The 12,755-nt window shown below is 41.7% G+C and overlaps 2 long non-coding RNA genes across 2 annotated transcripts; both read right to left on the bottom strand.

Annotated features, from left to right (window-relative positions):
* Positions 1–4,440: 4,440 nt before the first annotated feature.
* Positions 4,441–5,947, bottom strand: LOC120919425. The gene is made up of 2 exons (XR_005744567.1): positions 5,801–5,947; positions 4,441–4,668 (listed from the first exon to the last, which is right to left on the bottom strand). It is a non-coding gene; the product is annotated as an uncharacterized LOC120919425 (long non-coding RNA).
* Positions 5,948–6,566: 619 nt separating this feature from the next.
* On the bottom strand, positions 6,567–8,662 carry LOC120919426. The gene is made up of 2 exons (XR_005744568.1): positions 8,588–8,662; positions 6,567–6,640 (listed from the first exon to the last, which is right to left on the bottom strand). It is a non-coding gene; the product is annotated as an uncharacterized LOC120919426 (long non-coding RNA).
* Between the last annotated feature and the right edge of the window lie 4,093 nt (positions 8,663–12,755).

The raw sequence follows: 12,755 nt of genomic DNA, 5'->3' as shown, positions 1-12,755 counted from the left end.
CTATGTGAACCAAGCAAGCTGTAGCTCTTTGTAAGGACTTCCAAGTGGAGAACTTATCGAAGCGCTTGGATCCCAACAGTTGGTTAGAAATTGTTGTATGTAGTGTGGAAACCTGAGGACGGATGTCTGAGTCAGATTTAGGTTCTAACAGTACATATATCTCCTTTTCTGGAGTGGTAGGCACTGACTTGTACAGGAAGGGTGGTCCTGTGAGCCATGTAGTGTCTTTGAGACGGGATGCTGGCACAGACCTTGTGGCATGTTCTGCTGGGTTATGATCAGTTGAGACATAACGCCACTGGGTGGGCTGTGTAGACTTCCTGATCCTTAGGACTCTGTTGTGTACATAGACATAGAATCTCCTACTTTCATTGTAAATGTAGCCCAACACTACCTTGCTGTCTGTGTAAAACTCTGTATCCTCGAGTTCTATATCCATCTCAGATGTAATAAGTTCTGCTAGTTCTACTGCTAGTACAGCAGCACACAGTTCCAATCTTGGAATGGTGGTTTCAGGACATGGTGCTAGCTTGTCCTTACCCATAACGAACCCAATATGAATTTGGCCCTCGATGGCTACTGACTTGAGGTAGGTTACTGCTCCTATTGCCTTGACTGAAGCATCGTAGAATACACATAACTTTCTAGACTGAACCCTTTCAGGAGGAAAGTTGGTGTATGGTCTATGTATGTGTAGGTTAGATAAAGTCTTTAAAGAGTCTCTCCATGTTACCCATAATGTCTCTCTTTCTCAGGAGATAGTGGAGAGTCCCAATCACATCTGTCTGCAGTAAGCTCTCTAAGCAGAATCTTACCTTGGATGGTCACCGGTGCTGCAAACCCAAGTGGATCATACAGGCTGTTGATGGTGGATAGGACACCTCGCCGAGTGAAGGGTTTTGGCTCTTGGTCGACCTGAAAGGTAAGGGTGTCAGTCTTGAGGTCCCAGTTGAGTCCTAGACTGCGTTGCATAGGAAGGGAGTCTGTAGCTAAGTCCAGATCTTTGAAGTCCCTGGCATAATCTTGAGAAGGGAAGGCCTCCATGACGACCTTGTTGTTTGATGCTATCTTATGCAGTCTAAGATTTGAAGAGGCAAGTGTGCTTTGAGTCCTCTTTAGAGTGCAGCGGACACCTGGATGTTCGGGTTCGGGTCCGAACCCGAACTTTAAAAAAAAAGTTCGGGTTCGGGAACCCGAACACGAACCCCGAACCCCATTGTAGTCAATGGGACACGGACTTTTAGAAAAAAAAATGGTCCCTGCAGGTCCCTGCAAATTCAATAACCAGACCCTTTAGGTCTGGTATGGATATTAAGGGGAACCCCGCCATCAATTTAAAAAGATGACGTGCAGTTCCCCCTAAATATCCATAACCAGACCCTTCAGGTCTGGTATGGCTATTAAGGGGAACCCCGCCGTCAATTAAAAAAAAAATGACGTGCGGTTCCCCCTAAATATCCATAACCAAACCCGTTATACGAGCACGTTGACCTGGCCGGCCGCAGAAAAGAGGGGGGACAGAGTGCGCCCCCCCTCTCCTGAACCGCACCAGGCCACATGCCCTCAACATTGGGAGGGTGCTTTGGGGTGCCCCCCAAAGCACCTTGTCCCCATGTTGATGGGGACAAGGGTCTCATCCCCACAACCCTTGCCCGATGGTTGTGGGGGTATGCGGGCGGGAGGCTTATCAGAATCTGGAAGACCCCTTTAACAAAGGGGACCCCCAGATCCTGACCCCCCCCCTGTGTGAAATGGTAATGGGGTACACTGTACCCCTACCATTTCACGAAGGAAGTGTAAATTCTTGTAAAAAAAAAAACACACATCGTAGAATAAAGTCCTTTATTAATAAAAAAATAAATAAAAAAACTCCAGCGGTGATAATCCACTCGTTCCCGGCTTCCTGCTCCAACGTTGTCCTGATCCAGCGACGGGTGCGGGTGATCTCCAGCGATGAGAAGATCCATCCATCCAGAGTGCAGCATCGCCGACCTCCTCTCACCGCTGGACACAGCCCAGCGAATGACGCGCTGAAGCTGTGACATTACTTATATAGGGGAGGCAGGGCCATCCGTCACGTGACCCCGCACCCCCTGACGTACCCTCTGCTACGTCACTGGGTAAGCCCAGTCTCCCCTCTTCCTGGGCTTCCCCAGTGACGTAGCAGAGGGTGCGTCAGAGGGTGCGGGGTCACGTGACTGGTGGCCCTGCCTCCCCTATATAAGTAATGTCACAGCTTCAGCGCGTCATTCGCTGGGCTGTGTCCAGTGGTGAGAGGAGGTCGGCGATGCTGCGCTCTGGATGGATGGATCTTCTCATCGCTGGATATATTTAGGGGGAACCGCACGTGATTTTTTTTATTGACGGCGGGTTCCCCTTAATATCCATACCAGACCTGAAGGGTCTGGTTATGGATATTTAGGGGGAACCGCACGTCATTTTTTTTTTAAATTGACGGCGGGGTTCCCCTTAATATCCATACCAGACCTAAAGGGTCTGGTTATTGAATTTGCGGGGACCTCCGCGCATTTTTTTCCCGAACTCCGAACCCGGACCCAAACTTTTTCCAATTATTCGGGTTCGGGTCCGGGTTCGGGAAAAACCCAAAGTCTGTACCGAACCCGAACTTTACAGTTCGGGTTCGCTCAACTCTAGTCCTCTTGAGTAGACTTATTGCAGCTTTGGGTGAAGAAAGTGATTTCAGACCATCATCTACATTAAAGTCTCTTTAAATAAACTGTGTAAAGTCTTTCTCACCTTCTTGGGTGGATAGCTTAAGTCCATAGATGGCAACAGCAGGGGATGGACTGTTACCAAAAACATGCACTTTCATGCGGTATTCTGTAATGTCTTTAGTAGGGTCATTGTCTTTGAACCATAGGAATCTCAAGAAGTTCCTGTGTTCTTCCTTGACTTGGAAGCTATGAAACATTTTCTGTATGTCTACAACTATGGCAACTGCTTCCTTGCAGAACCTGATGAGAACACCAAGAAGTGTGTTGCTGAGATCTGGTCCCTTTAGGAGGACATCATTTAGTGAGACCCCTTCGTGCTGAGAGCTGGAGTCAAACACTACCCGGATTTTACCTGGCTTTTGGGGTGGAAGACGCTGAAGATTGGTAGGTACCAGCACTCTTCATTGTCTTTTAAAGGTGGGGCTATCTCAGCATAGTCATCCTCAAACATCTTACTCATGAATGAGAAGAAGTTCCCTTTCATTTCTGGCTTCCTTTGAAGATTGCGTTTAAGGGAAGAAAGGCGCTTTAAAGCTTATTCTCTGTTGTTAGCAAGACAGGGTCTCTGTGCTTTGAAAGGCAGGGGTGCTACCCAGCTGTTTTCATTGTTTTTGTGGAATCCCTGTCTCATTATTTACAAGAAGATATGATCTTCAATAGATGGGGCAAGTTTGTGATCTTCTTTAGTCCCTTGGAAAACTGAGCATCCTAAACGATCTCTGTCTTCATCACAAAGAAGATTAGCGGTGTAAGGGTTGGAATGAATTACACTGGCAGGCTTCTCTCTTACGAGCAATCTGTTGGTGCAAGGCTGAAATAAGGATGGACGCCCACCCTCTAGTGTCTTTGTAAATAGAGAGTTCACGCTGGTTGGTTTGTGAACACTCCCTAGGCATACGTTGCCCATGATGACCCATCCGAGATCTAGCTTCTGGGCATAGGGGGAGTTCCCATGTGGAAGTAAAATATATTTTAAATATATTTTTTAAAAACATTCTTAATATATTTTTCTCAAATATATTGCCATATATTTGAAATGCTACAATTTTGGCCAGATTCAATATATTTCAAAAATATATTTCAATATATTTGTGAATATATTTTGGAATGCATTGTGAAATATGTTGCAAATATATTCATAAATATATGTTAAATATACTTCTGAATGCATTTAGCAATATATTTATGCAACCATAAATATATTGCAATGTGCATTTTGGAATGCATTGTGAATATATTCAGAAATATATTGCTAAATGCATTCAGAAGTACATTTCACATATATTTATGAATATATTCACAATGCATTCCAAAATGCACTTTGCAATATATTTATGGCTGCAAAAATATATTGCTAAATGCATTCAGAAGTACATGTAACATATATTTATGAATATATTTGCAACATATTTCACAATGCATTCTGAAATATATGCACAAATATATTGAAATATATTTTTGAAATATATTGAATCTGGCCAAAATTGTAGCATTTCAAATATATGGCAATATATTTCAGAAAAATATATTAAGAATGTTTTTTTAAAATATATTTTAAATATAAATGTAAATGTACTTCTGAATGCAAAATTTTAAAAAAATACATTCCTATTACATTTTGAAATGCTGTGTATTTATATATTGTATTGTATATATTGTAGGCCTATAAAACTAGCAAACATTTGGAAAAAAAACAATAACACAGTACAATACACACAACTTTATTATCATGTAAATATACAAAAACTACAACACAGGGAATAGAAAGTGGTGTTAACTGTGGTAAATGACATTAATGACATAAAAGTTTGTGGTATTCTGCTGAGGTTCCTGATGTTTCCCTTCAGGTGATATTTAAAGGCCGCAATTTTTCTCGTAACAGCGTCACTGATCACAGCTTATGAAGTCCCAGGAAACTTTGCCAAAGTAGCAGCTTTAAAAAGTAAATGGAAAATATTAGACTTATTAGATTTTCCCTGTGAATCAAAAGCCATATAAGACCCTTTTCACACTGCAGCGATGCTAAAGCTCCGGCGGTTTTGCAGTGTTTTTGTAGCACTTTTTAGGCGTTTTTTTTTTTAAAGGGAAAAAGTCCAGTTTTTAATGCGCTTTTAGGGTGCTTTGGAAGCACTGCCCATTAATTTCAATAGGCAGATGCGTTTTAGGAGCGCTATTTATAGCGCTCCCAACCCTCCCCAGATGCTGCTTGCAGGACTTTTTCTAATGTTGCGCAAGCGCACTGCCCCAGTGTGAAATTACTCATTGCACTGAAAGGGATGCCGTTTTATGAGCTTTTTAGAGGCCATTTCTAGTGCTAAAACGCCTGAAAACTGCCTCAGTGTGAAAGGGGTCTAACAGATGCAGCTGAGTAAATAAAACTAACAATATTAAGCATGTATAAAAACATCAAAATATTGTAGACTTTTCAAAAATCTGTATAAAAATCAACATCTTGCCTACAACTTGCCTTATTAGTTCAGACTACTACCAGACTGAGAAAGATATCTCATTTTGACACAACAGTCAAATTGGCTTACAGTCTACATGTCAAAGCTGATGTTTTCATAGGGTCTAACTGTACCTGCTTCTCTCCATCTGTCAGCCGCTTAGAAAAGTTACTTTTTATTGAAGTGGTTGTAAAGACACAAGGGTTTTTACCTTCATGTATTCTATGCATAAAGGTAAAAAAAAAAAAAAAACTTCTGTGTGCAGCAGCCCCCCTATACTTACATGAGTCCCCTCTCTGTCCAGCGATGTCCACGAGAGCCTTGTCTCTCCAGGGACTTGCACTGCTGATTGGCTTTCTGTAGCGGTGGGAGCTATTGGCTCCCGATGCTATCAATCACAGCCAGTGAGCTAATTAGGAGATGGGGCCAAGGCAAGGCTTAGTGTGTGATTGGACACACAGAGCTCTGGTTCAGGAGCACTGGCATGGGACCTGAGAAGAGAAGGATCTGAGCTGCTCTGTACAAAAACCCTTACACAGAGCAGGTAAATAGGAGTAGGACATGTTTGATATTTAAAAAAAATACGTTTTAATGTTTCGGTACCAAAAGAAAACCTACCTGTTTAGGCCTTGAGTACGACACTTGACAAGGAGATGAGCTCAACTCTTCAGACGGGACAGAAGGTGATGCACACGATACACCCACACAGGATGAACTTCCACCATCATTCTTCAGTACTATTAGCTGCGCACTTGTGGTTTTCAAAGTATACATTACGCCAGGAAAATCTATGGAAATGCATAAAAACTTTTTAAGTAACATAATGGCCTATTTTCTCACTATATCCATTCATTTCATTTGTTAGAAATTGATGACTTGTGGAAAAATGTACTTTTACATGATTAGAGGGTTTCCTCCAGTCTGCTGCTGACCCCCCCACTAGATCAAAAATATTCCAGGAGGGTTTCACCCAAGGTAAAAGTAAGGATGTTCCACAAAACAGAAGATCTTACTTGTGTATATAGTATGTAGTTGCCTCAGTGCACTCACTCATACTATAATGAATAGTACAGTAAACTCCCAGTTGCCTAACGATCCCCATTGGTACTGTTGTTTCTGGTTGCTTGAGAGCTAATAGTAAATCTCAAGCACCCATCTCAAGCACCAACAGCACACAATTGGCAAACCAAACCTCAAAAGTTCTTAATGATATCACCACAAAACTCAAACACTGATGACCAAATGAATAATGAAGGATGATGCAGATATTATGATCAGATACAGTGCCAGTTGAATGCGGTGATATACAAAAAACGGAAGGTGCCCACCACCGTAATTAAGTTGTTCGCTTACCAAAGGCAAGTTGTCTCAGTTGTCGGTTTTCTTCTTCCAAGTGCTTATTCCGGTTTTCCATTCACCAGTTGTCAGTCTTGGTCAGGTGCTTTGACAGCGGCCCATCTGTCAGAATCCCCCCCCCAAAAAAAAAAAAATTAGCTTTCCACCAAACCCCCCCCCCCCCCCCCCACACACACACACACACACACCACACAGACACCGCTAACCTCTTTCTGCACAATGTATTTGATGGCAGCTGAATGTAAACAGCAGGTAGTGGGGGAACCATAGCCAGACTGCCATTGGCTGTTTCAATTTTAAAATTAGGCTGACTATTGCGCCCCCTTCCCACTGCCTGCTGTCAATCAGCAGAGGAAGACCTGAAGAAGAATGTTCTCCTTCAAATCCTCTCCTTTGCTGATTGACAACAGGCAGTGGGCAGGTGCAATAGCCCACTAACTATTGGCTACTGCAATTTAAAACAGTCAATAGCAACCTGGCTATTTATTCCCCTGCTATCTGCTCTTTTTTCCTGTATTCTGACTAGGGGTGCAACGGATCAAAAAACTCACGGATCGGATCGATCCTCGGATCAGGAGTCACGGATCGGATCGTTTTTCGGATCAGCAATTAAAAAAAAAAAAACCTTTAGTGACGCTGTATGTGTGAACACTATAGCTTGTAGTCTGGGGTGGCCATAGGTAACCTTTTTAGGAATGTTTTTTTGCATTACACCTTGGAGAAGGGGGAGGTATAGCACCAACAGAGGAGACTGGTTTTGTTTTTAGTGCACCGCAAAGGTACGCAGCTTTGGCGCAGCAGAGCACTAGACCGGCATTTAGGACAAAAAATGCTACACAAGTAGCCTACTGTCATACAGCAGCGAGGTGTGCAACACCCCACTGATGCCATTGCACAGCACTGAGGTGCGCAATTTTGCAGTTTAAGCAATAACCTTCCTACCTAATGTAACGCAGAAGCGGCGGTGACATCGCACGGCAGGGCTGGCAATCAGACGAGAGGTGAGGAGTGCAACAGGCTATGCGCTCGGGGCTCACAGCTCCTTCTACTGGCCTGGCCAGGTGAACCAAGATGGCCGACCGCTCCGGAGCTAGGCCGAAGCCGCGGCCTTTCCTAAGGCCGAGGGAGCGCTCTGCGGATCGCGTTGTGTGCCGATCCAAACAGGGCGACCCGTTCGGATCACGGAACGGTCACGATCCGTTGCACCCCTAATTCTGACAGTGGCCAGTGGCTGTTAGAATACAAAAAAGGCCTAGGTGTCAACTGATATCAGGCTACTTCTGGGGCAGCTGGATGTAAACAGAATATCAGTACCTCATATTGTTATCGGCCTGAAAGGTGGCCCATAATTGGTATCTGTATGGAAAAATCCATATCTGTTGGCACCTAGTAGCAGGGCAGATAATAATATGCAAAAGGGGAGGGAGACAAAAAAAATTGGTAGCACTGTGCCCTGACATTATAATGGGGTATATTTACTAAAGGCAAATCCACTTTGCACTACAAGTGCACTTGGAAGTGCAGTCGCTGTAGATCTGAAGGGGACATGGGAAAAAAAAAGCATTTTTGCTGGTACATGATTGGATGATAAAATCAGCAGAGCTTCCCCTCATTTCAGATCTTCCCCTCCGATCTACAGCGACTGCATTTTCAAGTGCACTTGTAGTGTGGTGCACTGAAAGTATGCTACACAGTCACTGGATATAACATGGAAGCCATACATATTATATGAAGCAGGGTGCACTGAAAGTATGCTACACAGTCACTGGATATAACATGGAAGCCATACATATTATATGAAGCAGGGTGCACTGAAAGTATGCTACACAGTCACTGGATATAACATGGAAGCCATACATATTATATGAAGCAGAGTGACATGCTGTGGAAGAGGAGCTCTATAATATTACATTACTGTGAACATGCTGCATGGTAACTGGGAAGGTGAATGCACACAGAATGAGAACTATTCAGCAGGAAATAGACAAATACAACTTAACTCATGCACCAAACTCTCACAATTCTAATATTATTTGATAGAAGGCATACCTTTAATCCAGGAGAATCCATCCAGGAGAATACAGAGTATCTCCACCATGCCATGCTTTCCTTTCAGACTAGGCCTTACAGGAAGTGAGAGGTGAAAGTTCACCACCCCTCTGGTTCCCACCCAGCTTACTTCCTGTCTTCATGTAATATGATAGAAGTCTGTCTGTTTGAAGAGTTTTTCCCAGGGCAGGATTTACATATTAGAAGATTGAAGGCACAGAAATCATTGACCCACATCCCAATAAAAGGAATGAAAAAAACGAAATGAGAAAAATATTTATACATGTAAGTAAGTGATGGGAGAGGCATTCTAGATTATATATATATATATATATATATATATATATATATATATATATATATATATATATATATATGTATATATATATGTATATATATATATATATATATATATATATATATATATATATATGTATATATATATATATATATATATATATATATATATATATATATATACACACACTGTATCTTCATTCTGCTATATGTGTGTGTATGTATATATTCCCTATAGGGAATGGCAGCAGCAGCACCCGAGAGCCAATGGAAACATAGGCTGGGGTACCAACATCGCTGGATTCCAGGACAGGTAAGTGTCCTAATATTAAGTCAGCAGCTGCAGTATGTGTACAGTATGGGGGTTATTTACTAAAGGCAAATCCACTTTGCACTACAAGTGCACTTGTAAGTGCAGGCGCTGTAAATCTGAGGGGTAGATCTGAAATGAGGGGTAGATCTGAAATGAGGGGAAGCTCTGCTGATTTTATCATCCAATCATGTGCAAGCTAAAATGCTGTTTTTTTATTTTCCTTTCTCCCCTCGGATCTACAGCGACTGCACTTCCAAGTGCACTTTCCTTGCAATTTCAAGTGCACTTTGCATTTGTAGTTTGCACTTGTAGTGCAAAGTGGATTTGCCTTTAGTAAATAACCCCCATTGTGTAGCTGCTGAGTTTTAATTTTGTGCTGGGGAGAACTTTAATATTCCAATTCCTTTTATTTGGCTGCTGGAATTACCCTTCGGCAGGTACAAAGTCCAAACAATGGACTGGACTTAGTATAAAAAGAATATACAGTATATATACTATATATACTATATTGCCAAAAGTATTAGGACACCTGCCTTTACACGCACATGAACTTTAATGGCATCCCAGTCTATAACAGATTCAATTCCTCTGGGAAGACCATTCTTCCAGAAGCACATTCATCCCAAAGGTGTTCTATCAGGTTGAGGTCAGGACTCTGTGCAGGCCAGTCAAGTTCCTCCACCCCAAACTCGCTCATCCATGTCTTTATGGACCTTGCTTTGTGCACTGGTCCAAATAATTTGGTGGAGGGGGATTATGATGGGGGGGTTGTTTTTCAGGGGTTGGGCTTGGCTCCTTAGTTCCAGTGAAGGGAACTCTTAAAGCGTCAGTATACCAAGACATTTTGGACAATTTCATGCCCCCAACTTTGTGCGAACAGTTTGGGGACAGCCCCTTCCTGTTCCAACATGACTGTGCACCAGTGCACAAATCAAGGTCCATAAAGACACTGATGAGTGAGTTTGGTAATAATAGTGTAACTTCTGATTCATGGATTAAACAGAACATTGAAGATTTATATCCGGAGTTTATCTCGGTACCCTGTAAGCAGACAAGATCCTTGGACTGTGGATGTCTGTGAAGGTTCTCATTCATTCAGGTCAATCAATAAATCAAACTAACTGGACTTGCTGTATTTTAAGACGTTTTGCTGGTCCGCCGACAAGCGTTCTCAATTCAGAATGACATTCTTTGGGAATGGAAAGTGGATGCAAGAGGTTTATCTGCTTTGTATTAAATGGATTATGTGCTTAAAATCTTATAAAAAAATGTTTATATTTTATTTGAATCTTTTGGTTTTTATTATTTATTTATTTTTAAAAGGAGTAAAACAAACCATTTTAAAATGGGAGTGGCTCTCTTATAAATGTATTTAGAATGTTATCTATGTCATAGTTACAAAAATGTCAGAAAAAATATATGTTGAAATGTCTTTATTAGACATTAAGGGGCAGATCCACAAAGATCTGCCCCGGCGCATCGTATCTGATATACGCCATGCCGCCGTACCTTACCTGGCTTTGGTTCGAATCCTTAAAGATTTTGCACCGTAAGTTACGGCGGCGTAGTGTATCTCAAGCGGCGTAACGGCGCGGAATTCAAATGCGGCGAGTAGGGGGCGTGTTTCATTTAAATGAAGCACGTCCCCGTGCCAAACGAACTGCGCATGCTCCGTTCCTAAATTTCCCGCCGTGCATTGCGCTAAATGACATCGCAAGGATGTCATTGTTTTGACGTGGACGTAAATTACGTCCATCCCGATTCACGGACGACTTACGCAAACGTAAAAAAAAAATCAAATTAAACGCGGGAACGACGGCCATACTTAACATAGCAGGTTTAACTATACGTCACCAAATAGCAGCTTTAACTATACGCCGAAAAAAGCCGACTAGAGACGACGTAAAAGAATGCGACGGCCGCTCGTACGTTCGTGGATTGTCGGAAATAGCTAATTTGCATACTCGACGCAGAAAACGACGTGAACGCCACCCAGCGGACGCCGAAGAATTGCATCTTAGATCCGAAGGCGTATGAAGACGTACTCCTGTCGGATCTAACCCAGATGCGTCGTATCTTGTTTTGAGAATCGACTCGCTTTGTGAATCTGCCCCTAAATATTTTCAGAAAAACATATTTTAAAAATATATTTTCTAATATATATCTTTGGAAAATACATTTAAATTATATTTTTGGAATGCATTTACAAGTATATTTAAAGATATATGTTCAAATGCATTTTTTTTAATATGTTCAAAAATATCTGAAACATATATTTACAAACATATATTTTCACATATATGCCTTTGGAAAATATATTACAATTATATTTTTGGAACACATTTACAAATATATGTAAAAATATATGTTGAAATTACTTTTTTTATGTGTTAAAGAAAATCTGAAGAATATATTTTAAAAATATATTTTCCAATATATGTCTTTGGAAAATGCATTTAAATTATATTTGTGAATGCCTTTACAAGTATATTTAAAAATATATGTTTAAATGCATTTTTTTAGATGCTCAAAAATATCTGGCAAATATATTAAAAAATATATTAAAAAATATATGCCTTTGGAAAATATATTTTAATTTACATTTTTGGAATAGATGTAAAAATATATTTGCGTAGGCCAATACCGTATTTATCGGCGTATACCGCGCACTATCGTGGGTGCGCGATATACGCCGATTGATCGTCCAGGATCACGTATAGCTTCACTGCTTTTTCTCTCTGGCCTGTGGGGTAAACTGTAACAAGACAAATCTTAGAGCAGGATTTGTTAGACGAACCTTCTCCACATACTTGGGTGCACTAGGGTGTAACTACAGGAGGTACTGTGTCTTGTTGCTCCCCGCCGTGCTCTTCCACCTGGAGTGAGGGGGTAAGAGTCCATGGTGCTGGCCCTGGATGTAGAGCTGTGTTGTGCTCTGTGCTGTTACACTCAGAGCAGTTGATGCTCACCTTACAGTCTTTACCAATGTGAGAAGTTGATGCGCAGCACCTGTAACAAATTCTGTTTTCTTTGAGGAAGGTTCTGCGATCTTGGAGAGTATTTTCTCTAAAACCTCTGCACTTTGACAATGAATGAGGCTTCTTGTGAAGAGAGCACTCTCTGCTTGTTTTCTCAGCTGTAGATACACTTGTTTTGTGTACTGCAACAGGTGTGACTTTGAAGTTGCGGGTTAGAGCAGGCTTACTTGGCCTAGGGAAGGCAGAGTCAGATGATGAGATGTCAAAACTAGGATCATTCTTAACCTTTGCTTGATGGCGCATAAAGTCCACAAAATAAGAGAATGGTGGGAAGGGAACGTTGTGCCTTTGCTTGTAGTTGGAGCCTTGTGTAATCCAGGTTTCTTGAAGGCTGTAAGGTAGCTTCTGCACTATAGGGTTAACACCACGGGCTGTGTCCAGAAAGGCAAGGCCTGGCAAATCTCCTTCTGCTTTGGCTATTTGGAGTTCTGTCACTAGGTCACTCAATTCTCTCAGCTTCTGGTATCCTTTGTTAGGAATCTTGGGAAAGTCCTCTATTCTTTTGAAAAGAGAGTTTTCT

This window comes from Rana temporaria, chromosome 12 (genome assembly GCF_905171775.1).
Source record: "Rana temporaria chromosome 12, aRanTem1.1, whole genome shotgun sequence".
Taxonomy (NCBI): domain Eukaryota; kingdom Metazoa; phylum Chordata; class Amphibia; order Anura; family Ranidae; genus Rana; species Rana temporaria.
Note: the sequence above shows the minus strand (reverse complement) of the source record. Positions and strands in the feature narration are given on the sequence as shown.